The sequence below is a fragment of the Mytilus galloprovincialis genome, chromosome 1 (assembly GCF_965363235.1).
Source record: "Mytilus galloprovincialis chromosome 1, xbMytGall1.hap1.1, whole genome shotgun sequence".
Taxonomy (NCBI): Eukaryota; Metazoa; Mollusca; class Bivalvia; order Mytilida; family Mytilidae; genus Mytilus; species Mytilus galloprovincialis.
The window spans coordinates 3,637,204-3,650,215 of NC_134838.1; the positions used below are offsets into that span (position 1 = coordinate 3,637,204).

Below are 13,012 nucleotides of genomic sequence, written 5' to 3' on the forward strand. Positions count from 1 at the left end.
GTTAAGTTTAGATCCAAAACTAAAACATAGCCTCAGCCTCAATCTACCATTTTCTACATAAAGAAAGCATATACCAAGTCAGAACAGTTGTTATCCATTCGTTTTTAATGTGTTTGAGATTTTGATTTTGCTATTTGATTAAAGACTTTCCGTTTTGACTTTTCCTCGGAGCGAAGTATATTTGTGAATTTTACTTTTTAATATGATTATATATCTACATTATCACCAAGATTGAAAGTATCATGTTACAGTTATACCTTAGATTGATTATCGCATATTAGGAATCGTTAGAACTGAGAGTCTGAATACTAAATATTCCTATCGTAAAACACAAAACTGATGTTTTTTTTATTTGTTGGCATATTTTAAAAGAATGGAAACTTTTCCGATTTGATATAATTTGTATGACAGTTTATGCACAATATGTCCATTTATTCCATCAGTTAAATCATTCACAATAAGTCTTCGTTTTGTTTGGGAAAGTTGTAATTAGAATATATTTGTTTCAGCTGCAATCTATCTTTATTGCAAAAAAATATAATGATGCGATGATATGTGAAAAAAAGGCATCAAAATATCATCAGTTACAAAATATATATATTTTTAATTGTGATATCAAAATAATTTATAATTATTCAGAGACTAGCGATGTCAACTTTACTTGGTAATTTTTAGTTGCGTATTTCATTTGGGTTATTTGATTAGGAAACATGTTTTTATAATTTGCATTAATCTTGATTAGATTCAATACCAGTTTAAAATAAACATTGCATAACATCTCTATTAATGTTTGCCACAGACGGTAAACGTTTTGTTCGGTGATAAAGCTGTTATATAAATATACATTTCAAGTATACAATATATACGAGTGTGATGGGTGAAACATTTGTTATATATATTAGTCGATATTAATTGAGATTCAATTCCAAAAACATAGGTTGAGACAAGGTTTCTAAATTCATACCGAATGATGCCAAGTTATCTGGCATAAGTAACGTTGTAAATAATTTTACCGAAATTAAATATTTTGCGAGATCAGAGAGTACTAGTAAATGTATGCGACCTTAATGTCATTCAATCTGTCATTAAATAGAACTTTCATTATTATAATGTATTTTTTTTTGTATCCATTGTTTTGATAAATTACCAAAGAAGTGGAGAAATACATTAAAGTTTTATTATAAACCAGACCCTAGAGCATGGACATGACGTGACCATAAAATTTAGAACGACCTAAAGTATAATTGGTTACTTTATGATCCTACCGAACTTGATCGATGAATTCCCTCTCAATTTGGAAGAAAGAGAGTAATATGATTAACCTAAGTCACGTAGTACTTACGTACTTTCTCTGAAAACCTTAAGTCTTCATAAAAATGACTAGTTAGCGTTTTTATGGACGCTTTTTTTTTTCCAAAGTTCAGATGATTTGTCAGTGTTTAGTATGTAAGTCAAATAAATTGACTTTCACTTGTTGATTCCCGTCGTTGTCGGAGGACATAACAAAATTATCGTTTTTCAATAAAAAGTTGGCACTCTTGAGGTTGTATAAAATAGTTTATAGTTTTTTCCTTCCCTCGATTAAATACTATATGAAAATAAGAAGATGTGGCATGACTGCCAAAAAAGAAAACTCACTCGGAACCAGAGAACAATAACATAGAAGTTAACAAATATACGGCCTTCAATAATGAACAAAAGCCATGTCGCATAGTAAGCCATAAAAGGAACCGAATAGAAAAATGTAAAACATGATTAAAACAATAACAAAAAAAAAAACGAAAAAATAAATATAATATAAAGCATAAAACGATAACAAGTGAATTACAGGCGATTGTTTATTTCAATTAATTTTCCAAGTAAGATTAAAAAATGGAGACGTTCAAAGGTCGGACACTAATGCGTGTAAATGCAAGATACATTGTGATTATACACAAGTGCGTAGAGGTTATTGTAGTCTAAATTCCTTTTAAATTGCACGATTGCTATTTCATGCATTTTTTTTTTAAGTTTCTAAATGTTAATTAGTTTGTCAAATAAGCGTTGCGTATGAAGATCAGATGAATTTACGTTTATTTGTTTGTAAAAGTCGTTAATGGAAATTCAAGTATAGTTGTCTACAGATGCAGAAGGAAGTAATCAGATTTGAAGTTGTATTTAATGTTTTCATATCGTTACCGAGTTACGTCAATCAAGCAAATACATAACAAATTGAAAACATCGTCAGGCAATCATCACATAGGTTCAAATTTAATATTAAAAAAAAGAAACATCTGCATTTCTCATTTTGATAATTTCTTACAATTATTAAGTTGTTTTGTGCTCAATAATTCTTTTTTTATCTTCGTCGACCTCAGAAATACTATGCTATGTTAATAGTTATCAAAGGTACCAGGATTATAATTTAGTACGCCAGACGCGCGTTTCTGTCTACATCAGATTCATCAGTGACGCTCATATCAAAATATTTATAAAGCCAAACAAGAACAAAGTTGAAGAGCATTGAGGATCCAAAATTCCAAAAAGTGTTGCCAAATACGGCTAAGGTAATCTATGCCTGGGATAAGAAAATCCTTAGTTTTTCGTAAAATTCAAAGTTTTGTAAACAGGAAATTTATAAAAATGACCACATTATTGATATTCATGTCATGTTAGGTCTTGATATAAAAAATAACGGTAATTTAAAATTGATGTACTTTTTCATAAATTAAATAAAAACATGTACAACAGGGACGAAAGATAGCAGAGGGAGAGTCAAAATCATAGAAAATAAACGGACAAAGTTATGGCTACAAATAAAAAGACAAAGGTGATCTCAGGTGCTCCGGTAGGGTAAGCAGATTCTGTTCCTCATGTGGCACCCGTCGTGTTGCTTATGTTATTACAAATCCGGTAAATTGTCTAATTCGGTAGGTCACATTCGTGAAAAGGGAATGGTATTGTAGTACCGACATAAGGAACATATCCGATATCATCTGTGAAACGGTTATTCCATAACGGTCAAGCAACTCGTGATGGCGGCCGTAAAATTTACGAAGGGATGATTTCAACTTCACCATTTGGAACTCTTGGTTTAATAGCTTCCTTGTGAGTATCAATCCTCTATCAAGGAAATCATGATAGGAAATACAAGCCCGGGAATATCGTATCAATTGGGAGATATATAATTCGTATGCAGGCGCTGCTGGAATGTTGCTACATAGAAATGGAAAATTCACAATCGGGAAGCTGAAATCATCTCTTTTGTCGTAATTTTTTTTTTCAACCGACGCTCATTGTCAATTTCTAGAGTAATATGTGTCTGTTATTTATAAAAAATAAAATCATTATTGATACCAATATTGAAATTTTTGTGTTTACACCAGACGCGCGTTTTGTCTACAAAAGACTCAAGAACGCTTAAATAAAGGGTTAAAAAAGCCAAATAAAGAACGAAGTCATAGAGCATTGATGACCATGAATTAGTACAAGTTTTACCAAATACAACTTAAGTAATATATTCCTGAGGTAGGAAAGCCTAAGTATTTCAATATTATAAAGTCCAATGACTGCAATGCTTATCATGCCCCAGATGCATTAGATCACGGAAATCACTAGACCCAATTAATTAGAACAGACCTTAAAAGAAAATGGTTACGGAAAGTGAAACTTCAAATTGGAACAAACTGTGCCCCTCTTCTTGCCGACTTGTTTCTTTATTATTATGAGGCTGACTTCATGCAGGAACTTCATAGGAAGAAAGACAAGAAGTTAGCAATATCCTTTAACTCTACTTTTCGCTATATAGATGATGTTCTTTCTCTAAATAATTCAAAATTTGGTGACTATGTGGAACGCATCTATTCCATCGAACTAGAGATAAAGGATACTACAGATACAGTTAAATCAGCCTCATATCTTGACTTACATCTAGAAATTGACAATGAGGGTAGGTTGAAAACAAAACTTTACGACAAAAGAGATGATTTCAGCTTTCCAATTGTGAACTTTCCATTTCTAAGTAGCAACTTTCCAGCAGCACCTGCATACGAATTATATATCTCCCAAATGATACGATATTCCCGTGCTTGCATTTCCTATCATGATTTTCTTGATAGAGGGTTGCTGCTCACAAGGAAGCTATTAAACCAAGAGTTCCAAATGGTGAAGTTGATATCATCCCTTCGTAAATTTTACAGACGCCATCACGAGTTGGTTGACCGTTATGGAATAACCGTTTCGCAAATGATATCGAATATGTTCCTTACGTCGTAACTACAATTCCCTTCCCTTTCATGAATGTGACCTACCGAATTAGACTATTTACCGGATTTGTAATCACATAAGCAACACGACGGGTGCCACATGTAGAGCAGGATCTACTTACCCTACCGGAGCACCTGAAATCACCCCTAGTTTTTGGTGGGGTTCGTGTTGTTTATTCTTTAGTTTTCTATGTTGTGTCATGTGTAATATTGTTTGTCTGTTTGTCTTTTTCATTTTTAGCCATGGTGATGTCAGTTTATTTTAGTTTTCTGAGTTTGAATGTCCCTTTGGTATCTTTCGTCAATCTTTTAATGATCCTACTGAATTTGATTGATTAACCCTTTTCAGTAGTTTGTCGGAAAGCGAGTAACATGAAAAACATAAGGCTTGAAATTCTGAAACCAAAACGATTGTTTTCTTAATACGGAAATTAGTTTGAAAAGACGATTACGTTTCTTAATTGAATTTGTTTTGTTTCCAAAATGTGGTTGCTTTGTCAAATATGCATATGGCATGTAGATCAAATATGATCACAGTTGACTGACATTGTTCTACGATGACAAAAATGGCTCTTTTTTGGTAATATCAAAAATTCAAATCCTTTGACTAAATACTTTACATATGTTCTATGTGATGTTTAGCTTTTAATTCGTCCGAGAATAACAACCTCATTATTTTTACTGGGTCATTTAGGAAATTGCACTCACAGTCATTATGTTTGTGTTAAGTTTTGTCAGAAATCAAACTTGATTTCAATGTCAGAAAAATAAAATAATGCCTCAAGTCTAAAGAAATTGTAGAATGTTGCGTTTCAATGAGCGACCCAAGAGGAAAGTATGACAAAACAATCGTTTAATTTAACCTTTTAGATTGGTATCAATTGCATTCAAATATTGAAATAAAAAAAAGTCGGTCACTAATGCTATATATGCTTGATTATTAACCAAGGAATCGGAAAAGTTTCTGTTATTGGACTTTTCACTATTTATTTTCAGACTTCGTTTATAGTTACAAGAGTTCTCGTAGTTTTAGACACCGATAATCAAAGTACGTTTGCTACTATGTAATTATTAAACCGTTTATCACAAAAACAGCGTTACAATGTATTAAAAATACTTTCAAGATAGTTTGATTGTTATGTTATCTAGTAATGAATGACATTTTGAAAAGAGAAGTTACTGATGATAAACTTTCTTGTTTTTCATGAAATTTTTAGTAAACAAATCAAAATGATTTGCACATAATTACATGACCTCTGTAGTTTCCTATGGTTTAAAGTCACATGACTGAAAACAGCTGACGGAAGTTGAAATATGACACAACAAAAACTTGAACCTTATAATGATTAAGAATTGGTGGCACGAGTACTTTTAAATTTGCAAGGAAAACGAGATATTTTAAAAATATAATATTCATATCAATCGGATATAAAAAATGTTTTACAATGATTATACTAAAGTACAAAGCGTAATTCTAAGTTAATAATTCCGTTTATCATGCACGATTACAAGTTGTTTTTGCTTTACTTTGTTGATTAATGTCGTGCATGGAAATTCTTATGAAGAGTTATCTAGAATTTCAATGCAGAAGGAAGTATCTTAGCTTGATAATATTTAGTCGTCTTATATATGTACGGATTATAAACTCATCATAGATACCTGGCTTTAACTTTTGTACGTCAGACGCGCATTACGTCTTCAAAAGACTCATTGGTATTGCCAGAATTGAAGAGTTTTAAACAGGCCGAATAAAGTACGAAGTTGAAGAGTAATGAGAACCAGAACTTTCGAATGGTGTCGCCAAATGCATAAATCACGCAAATACATGACAAATTATAACACAAAAGCGTTTAAAAACGAAACATATGTTCATCGCTTTTCATTTTTCCATTGAGAGGATTGGACTTTTAATATACCTTATATCATCGCCTCTTTTTTAAATGATTCATTTAAACTGATTTATTTCATTCTTTCGATTTGGATATATCACAACTATGTAATCGACTATCAATTTTGAAGAGAAAAACGGCAGAGGAAACAAGAATGTGTCCATAGTGCACGGATGCCCCACTCGCACTATCATTTTCTATGTTAAGTGGACCGTTAAATTGTGATCAAAACTCTAATTAAGCATTAGAATTAGAGAGATCATACCATGTGTATTAAGTTTCAAAGTGATTGAACTTCAATTTCATCATCAAAAACTTTAACCTGAAGAGGGACAGACGGGCGAATAATCGAACGTACGCACGGACGAACATATGGACGAACGAACGAACGGATGCACAGACCAGCAAACATAATGCTCATAAATGGGACATAAAACAAGAAAGATAACCCTTTGTTAAACTATTGTTTCCATTGTATTAATTACGATGCTAGGTCTCATACATGTCTCCAAAATATCTACATGAAAATCTTTTCTTATCGGCTAACGTTAATGTTTGTTTCAGAAGAAAATATAATAAATGTTTTGTTCAGTGATAAAACTGTTATCTAAATTTACAAGATATAAGACTGCGATAGACCAAACAAGTTTTCTATATACTCCGATGTTTTGTCAAATAAATATATGATATGAAATCCCTGCAAATTTGGAAATCAATTCTTAAATACAAGTTTCTGATCTCATATCAAATGGTATTCAGTTATCTAGTTAAAACTATTTCTAAATATCATACTATAATTTTTCGTTGATTCAGGAGAAAACAAAATGTAGGCTTCAGAGATTTAATTCGGTCTGCTATCAAATGGAGCTTCATCTAATATTATTGTATATTTCTTTGTAAGTTGGTAAAGTACCCATGAAGTGGTCAATGACATACATTTTGATCATGTCCCAGTGCCGCCTAGAATACTGCAATGATGTGACCAAATCATTTAGAACAAAACTAATGTAGAAATTGTAACGAAAAGTGATACTTGGTACTTAATGAGCCTATCTTATTTGATTGATGAATTCGTTTAAGTTTGCCAGATAGCAAGAAACTTGATAGTTTTGTAGTACTGACAAGAAAATTAATTTTTTTTTCTAAATGCAGAAACAATTTTTAAAGTGACGAGTAAGCTCCTTATTGATTCTTTGTTTCTAAAGTTCAGATGGTTTGTAAAATTAACGTCTTAATATGAAGCTCAATTACATTCGCTTTCATTTGCTCATTACTGTCGTTGACAGAGAACGTAACAAAATTATCACATGTTCAACGCTGCAAACAGTTGGCTATTCTGTGGTTGTAATACGTAGTTTTGTTAAAATCCTTGATTAAATACTATAATGTTTTGTATTTATTATTCGTATTTGACCTTTTGACAATTTGCCCATTTAAGTTAATATTTTGTAAATAATTTTTGTAATTTTGCAAGTTTGCAAGACTTTAATGTCAAAAAATGCACTTTTGAAATAATGTCTAATATACAAGCAATTGTAAACTGTTATAAAATTGAGAATGGAAATGGGGAATGTGTCAAAGAGACAACAACCCGACCAAATAAAAAACAACGGCAGAGGGTCACCTACAGGTCTTCAATGTAGCGAGAAATTCCCGCACCCGGAGGCGTCCTTCAGCTGGCCCCTAAACAAATATATACTAGTCCAGTGATAATGAACGCCATACTAATTTCCAAATTGTACACAAGAAACTAAAATTAAAATAATACAAGACTAACAAAGGCCAGAGGCTCCTGACTTGGGACAGGCGCAAAAATGTGGCGGGGTTAACGTGTTTGTGAGATCTCAACCCTCCCCTCCCCCTATACCTCTAACCAATGTAGAAAAGTAAACGCATAACAATACGCACATTAAAATTCAGTTCAAGAGAAGTCCGAGTCTGATGTCAGAAGATGTAACCAAAGAAAATAAACAAAATGACAATAATACATAAATAACAACAGACTACTAGCAGTTAACTGACATGCCAGCTCCAGACTTCAATTAAACTGACTGAAAGATTATGATTTCATCATATGAACATCAGGCACAATCCTTCCCGTTAGGGGTTTAGTATCATACCATCATAATGTTATGTTCATTTTGGCGACCGAAGATGGAAAAATAACAAAAACAATCAGTTAATTTGCAATTTCTTTCATTCCAACGATTTTTTGGGTATATTATCTGTATTAATAATGCATAGAATCATCAGTGTAGCAACTTGTGTTTAGCTGTCTTGATTTCAATGAAGTGTTGTTATTTAAGCAAATTTCATGAAAATGACAACTTATATTCATCATGCTAATTGGGTTTGTAATCAAGAAAGTATTGTGTGCTGGTTTGAATCATACAAGCCATTCTGTTCGAGATTACATCCAGCATGTCATTAATGTAGCGTTCATAATAGGTTCTAGTTTATTTTTATTTGGTACAATAAACTCCAATGAAGTGCACAATTACATGACATTGTACACAAACACACACAAGAACATGCATAACGGAGAAAAGATGAAAAAATAATATAACAGTCGAAACAACATGCAAACCACAGAAATACAACGAATATTTTCCATTATTGTCAAACACCACAGCATTTCAAAAATAGTGACACTCTTACGTAACTAACATTCAATCTCGAGCTTTATACATTTTTTTTCACAATATTCGCCCGAGCAAGACTGGCCGACTTGGAGTCGGAATAATGTGTCCGGGTAAGGTAACCTGTGAACTGTTACCTTATGAACTATAAAAAGATGTGGTATTATTGCCAATTAACAACTATAGGTCACCGTACAGTCGTTAAAATCCGGACCAGCGTGTTGGTCTAGGACAAAGCAGGGTTATTAAGTATATTACATCAACATGTTCTCATCCTGAATATGTATACTATTTCTGCCGCTGGACGTTAAGCAACAAACCATCCTAATGATAATCTTAGGTTCACTATAAATGTAAACATTTTACAAAATTCTTAATACTTGTTAAGGTGGTACCCAACACTTTAACTAAAATTAATTTGGCTCGTTTAATTTTCATAAAATTTTGTCAAAGTATTTACTTTGACCCTTTAACAAAAATATAAAAATTTCAAAAACTTTGAACCAACCGTTTTGTCAGAAAAATTACACTGGTTATATAGCAGTTTGACAAACACCAATTTTGATCATTGAGAAGCTTAATATTCCTTTTACAACACAACGTAATTAAAACGTTAAGCCGACTTTACAGAGTTATCTCCCTGTAGTGTTAGGTACCACCTTAAATGGAAATTATATATAAAAAAGTTACCGATATAAAAACTATCCGATTTCCCAATGGTGTTATCTCACAGGAAGTTATTATTTTGTTTTTGTTTCTTAGATTTCATTTTGCGTTTGGGAAATCCTTTCAAAGTAATTTTATAAGTTTGGTATATAAGGACATCTTAAATGTAATGTGTTATTCGGCGACTCAAGAGAATTGAACAACACATTTAATCGTTTCATTTCAAATCTAAGCCCTCATAATCCATTAAATAAGTTGATATTTAAAAACAAAGTCAGCAAATTATGCCAGTAATGATAGTTATAAAACAAATAATATCTGCCATTACGTTCTTGAACTCAACCAGCCAGCCATTAAATATCATCTGTATTTATAATCTTATAGCTTCCTTGTTTAGCATTTAGTTAATAATCAAATGAAGTGCGCAGTTAAGTGATATGTAACTATAGGGGTTAGAAAAGATAAATGTCCTTATTACAGACGGAAGTAGAAATGGTAAAATAATTATACTTAATAATCCTGTCGAATTGATTTGATGAATTTGTTTTTAATTTCGAAAAGACACGAATGATAAGATATCTCGATGTCTTTTATTAAGGACAAAACAAAACGAAGACAGAGTATTTCTAAAAACAGAAATTTTTATTTCACTGCACTTATTTAAAGTTAATGGAAGGTTAAAGTTTATCAAAGTTTTTTTAACTCTTCATTTTGGAAATATAAATATCGGATTTACACTGCTGATGACATAATCTGTCTTTGAGTTGTATTACATAGTGTTTTTTTCAGAATTGTTTCAAATATGCTTATATTTGACAAACTAAAAAGTTGTGAATCAGTTTTTGTCATTAACATAAATCTACATGCAGCCAATATTATTTCAAGACTTTTTTAACCATCAAGATTTATGAAAATGTTCGGAAACAATATTTACAAAATGCAGTCTTTTTTAAGATAAATGAAACAATTATGCGGTATTGTGCGGCTCATTTGAATATCATTAAACTACATATTGATCAATTGCAAATTTAGGTATTACATATAAGACAATAAAAGGTAAAATCACAAAAAATACTGAACTTAGAGGAAAATCAATTCGGAAAGTCCATAACCACATGGCAAAATCAAATAACAAAACGCATCAAAAACGAATGGACAAGAACTGTCATATTCCTGACTTGGTACAGGCATCTTTAAATGTAGAAAATGGTGGATTAAACCTGGTTTTATAAATGATTCTTTTTGAAAACGCATGATGAACTCCGAAAAGAGATAACACCGGGTGCGTAGACTGCGAACTTCCTGCTTTGCATGTATCACTCCTCATGAAAATGTCTTGCAATAGATTCCGTTGTTCGCATAGGGATACATATGCTCGTGTAAAATATAATCATATCGTTGAAAGCAAGACAGCTTATAATGCACAAACACTTTTGAGACATTTAGCTTAATTCATTAGTCTTATAGTGGGTTACATACTAAAAACTGTATTGAAAGGAATGGCCTTAATCTCGTATCTTCAAGCAAAGATATTGGAAAATCGTTGTTCTTAGCATTGTTTATGAACTAATTTGATATACGACAACTTCCAATCATGACAGGTGGTAAGAATGGCACTTGTACCGAAGAAATATCTTTTGACTTATAATCAATTACAATCGCTGCAAGCAACAATTACTAGTACTGTGCAATTAGCATATTTCTTAATGTTACAAATGTGAGATTCAAAAACAATATAAACACTGAATATTAAGATACATGTTGATGTCGATAGTCGTAGCATTAATGACAGCTTTAATATCAACACGATATAGATCCAGTTAGTAGTTGTTGAAAATAAATCTGTCTAATACCTAAACATATTCGTAAATGCATATACCAAGTCAGGAATATTACAGCTGAATTGCCTTTGTTCCGCTGTTTCATAACGTCTAACGTTTCATTTTGTTAGTTTTTATGTTCTTCCCCTGTTTTGAATGTATACCTTAGACTTTTGTATGTTTGTTAATAGTAACTTAAAAATTCAACCAAAATTCTTTTTATGAATAATTAAAAATCTCTAAATTTTGTCAAAAGAAAAGTAAGAAATATTTAACCATCTCTTTCAAATTTATTCACAATATTTCTAGACTCGGGCAATTTAGATATTTATGCAGAATACCGCTTTATGAATCCCATATTATCATATATGTCCAGTATAACATAACAAACGATGGGATAATAAAATGAATTTTAGAAATGTTTTACCGAGTGAGACAAGGTGCGTCTACAGGATTAGAACACATATTTCGACATACATGTATTATCTATACTCTAGAGGTGCATATTGTTTATACAGTGACCCCCAATAAAACACAGATGGAAATCAATAAATAAGTTTCATCAGTCATTACTTAGAATTTCAATAAAAAATAATTTGACATAATTAAAATGAAAATGAATCATATATAAATATTTTTTAGCTATTGTCCTGGTTAACTTTTTAAATATGTAATTGCAAGAAGTATACATTTCTCTTCTTTACAATAAAAACTAAGTAATGTCTTAGTTTTTCGCTATATTCATACATATGAAAAACTTTATATTTCAAAAAACATTCACAACATGTTGAAATCGATGACAGCAATTTATGAAAATACATATTATGTAATCTTATATCAAATGCCTGATTTATATATGTATCCTCATATTATAAACATATAAAGCTTTTACATTGCGATACTGCAAACATAATCTGTAACTTTGTAACATGACTTACCTCGTCTGTTGAATATTTCTACTGTGATTTAGTTAACCAAGTTCTCCTTACTTATAACTCATTTTCATCAAGGCTGAATCGCGATGATCGATATACAATACGGAATCCTCTGTATCATACGGCTGTACGGTGATTGTATGTAGTAAAGAAAACCAATAATTTCCTTAATGTTACTCTTGACTGTGATTAAATATACCTCAATTAGAGATTGGTCCTTACTGGACCAGAATGCATTTGTTTGGGACTTGCATTACATTTGAAGCTAAACAATCTACAATATTATTGTTTGAATCGGTTGTGTGATCAAAATAAGATTTAAGTAGACTAATGAAAAAGCCTTTCAAATAATAACAATAAGGTTTTTTTTATATTACAGTTAATAGATAAAAATAACACGTAATAAATATCATGCATTCTGAGCGCTTATCTAAATTGACCTTCATTTGAAAATTTTAATCTTGAACATAGTAGAGGATATAATTCCCGGAAAATAATTATTATTTCAATAATTAGAATATATCATACCCTTTAAAATTTGTTATTTTCATATTACAATTCAATGTTTCATAATATAATATTAATAAATAGATTTTCTACTAAGGAGTTCGTCCTCCGTCCCTTGATGTGTAATGGCATAAATATATGTCCAAATTGAAGAAAAAAAATAATACATTGTAAAGTTGTTGACTCGGTTATTTAATTGTAAATAATTTTTTACAAGAAAAAAGTCACGCGTTGAAGCATTAACTTGTGTAAAAAGTACAATCTCAAAAATACTGACTCCGAGGAAAATTCAAAACGGAAAGTGCCTAATCA

The 13,012-nt window shown here is 31.3% G+C and overlaps 1 protein-coding gene across 1 annotated transcript in view; it reads right to left on the minus strand.

The window, feature by feature from the left end:
• LOC143063254 (G-protein coupled receptor moody-like) overlaps positions 1 to 12,278 on the minus strand; it is a 31,956-nt gene extending 19,678 nt beyond the window's left edge. The window contains exon 1 of the mRNA XM_076235290.1: positions 12,197 to 12,278. The gene's annotated coding sequence lies outside the window, so the exon portion shown is untranslated. The remainder of the gene's footprint in view (positions 1 to 12,196) is intronic.
• Positions 12,279 to 13,012: the final 734 nt, after the last annotated feature.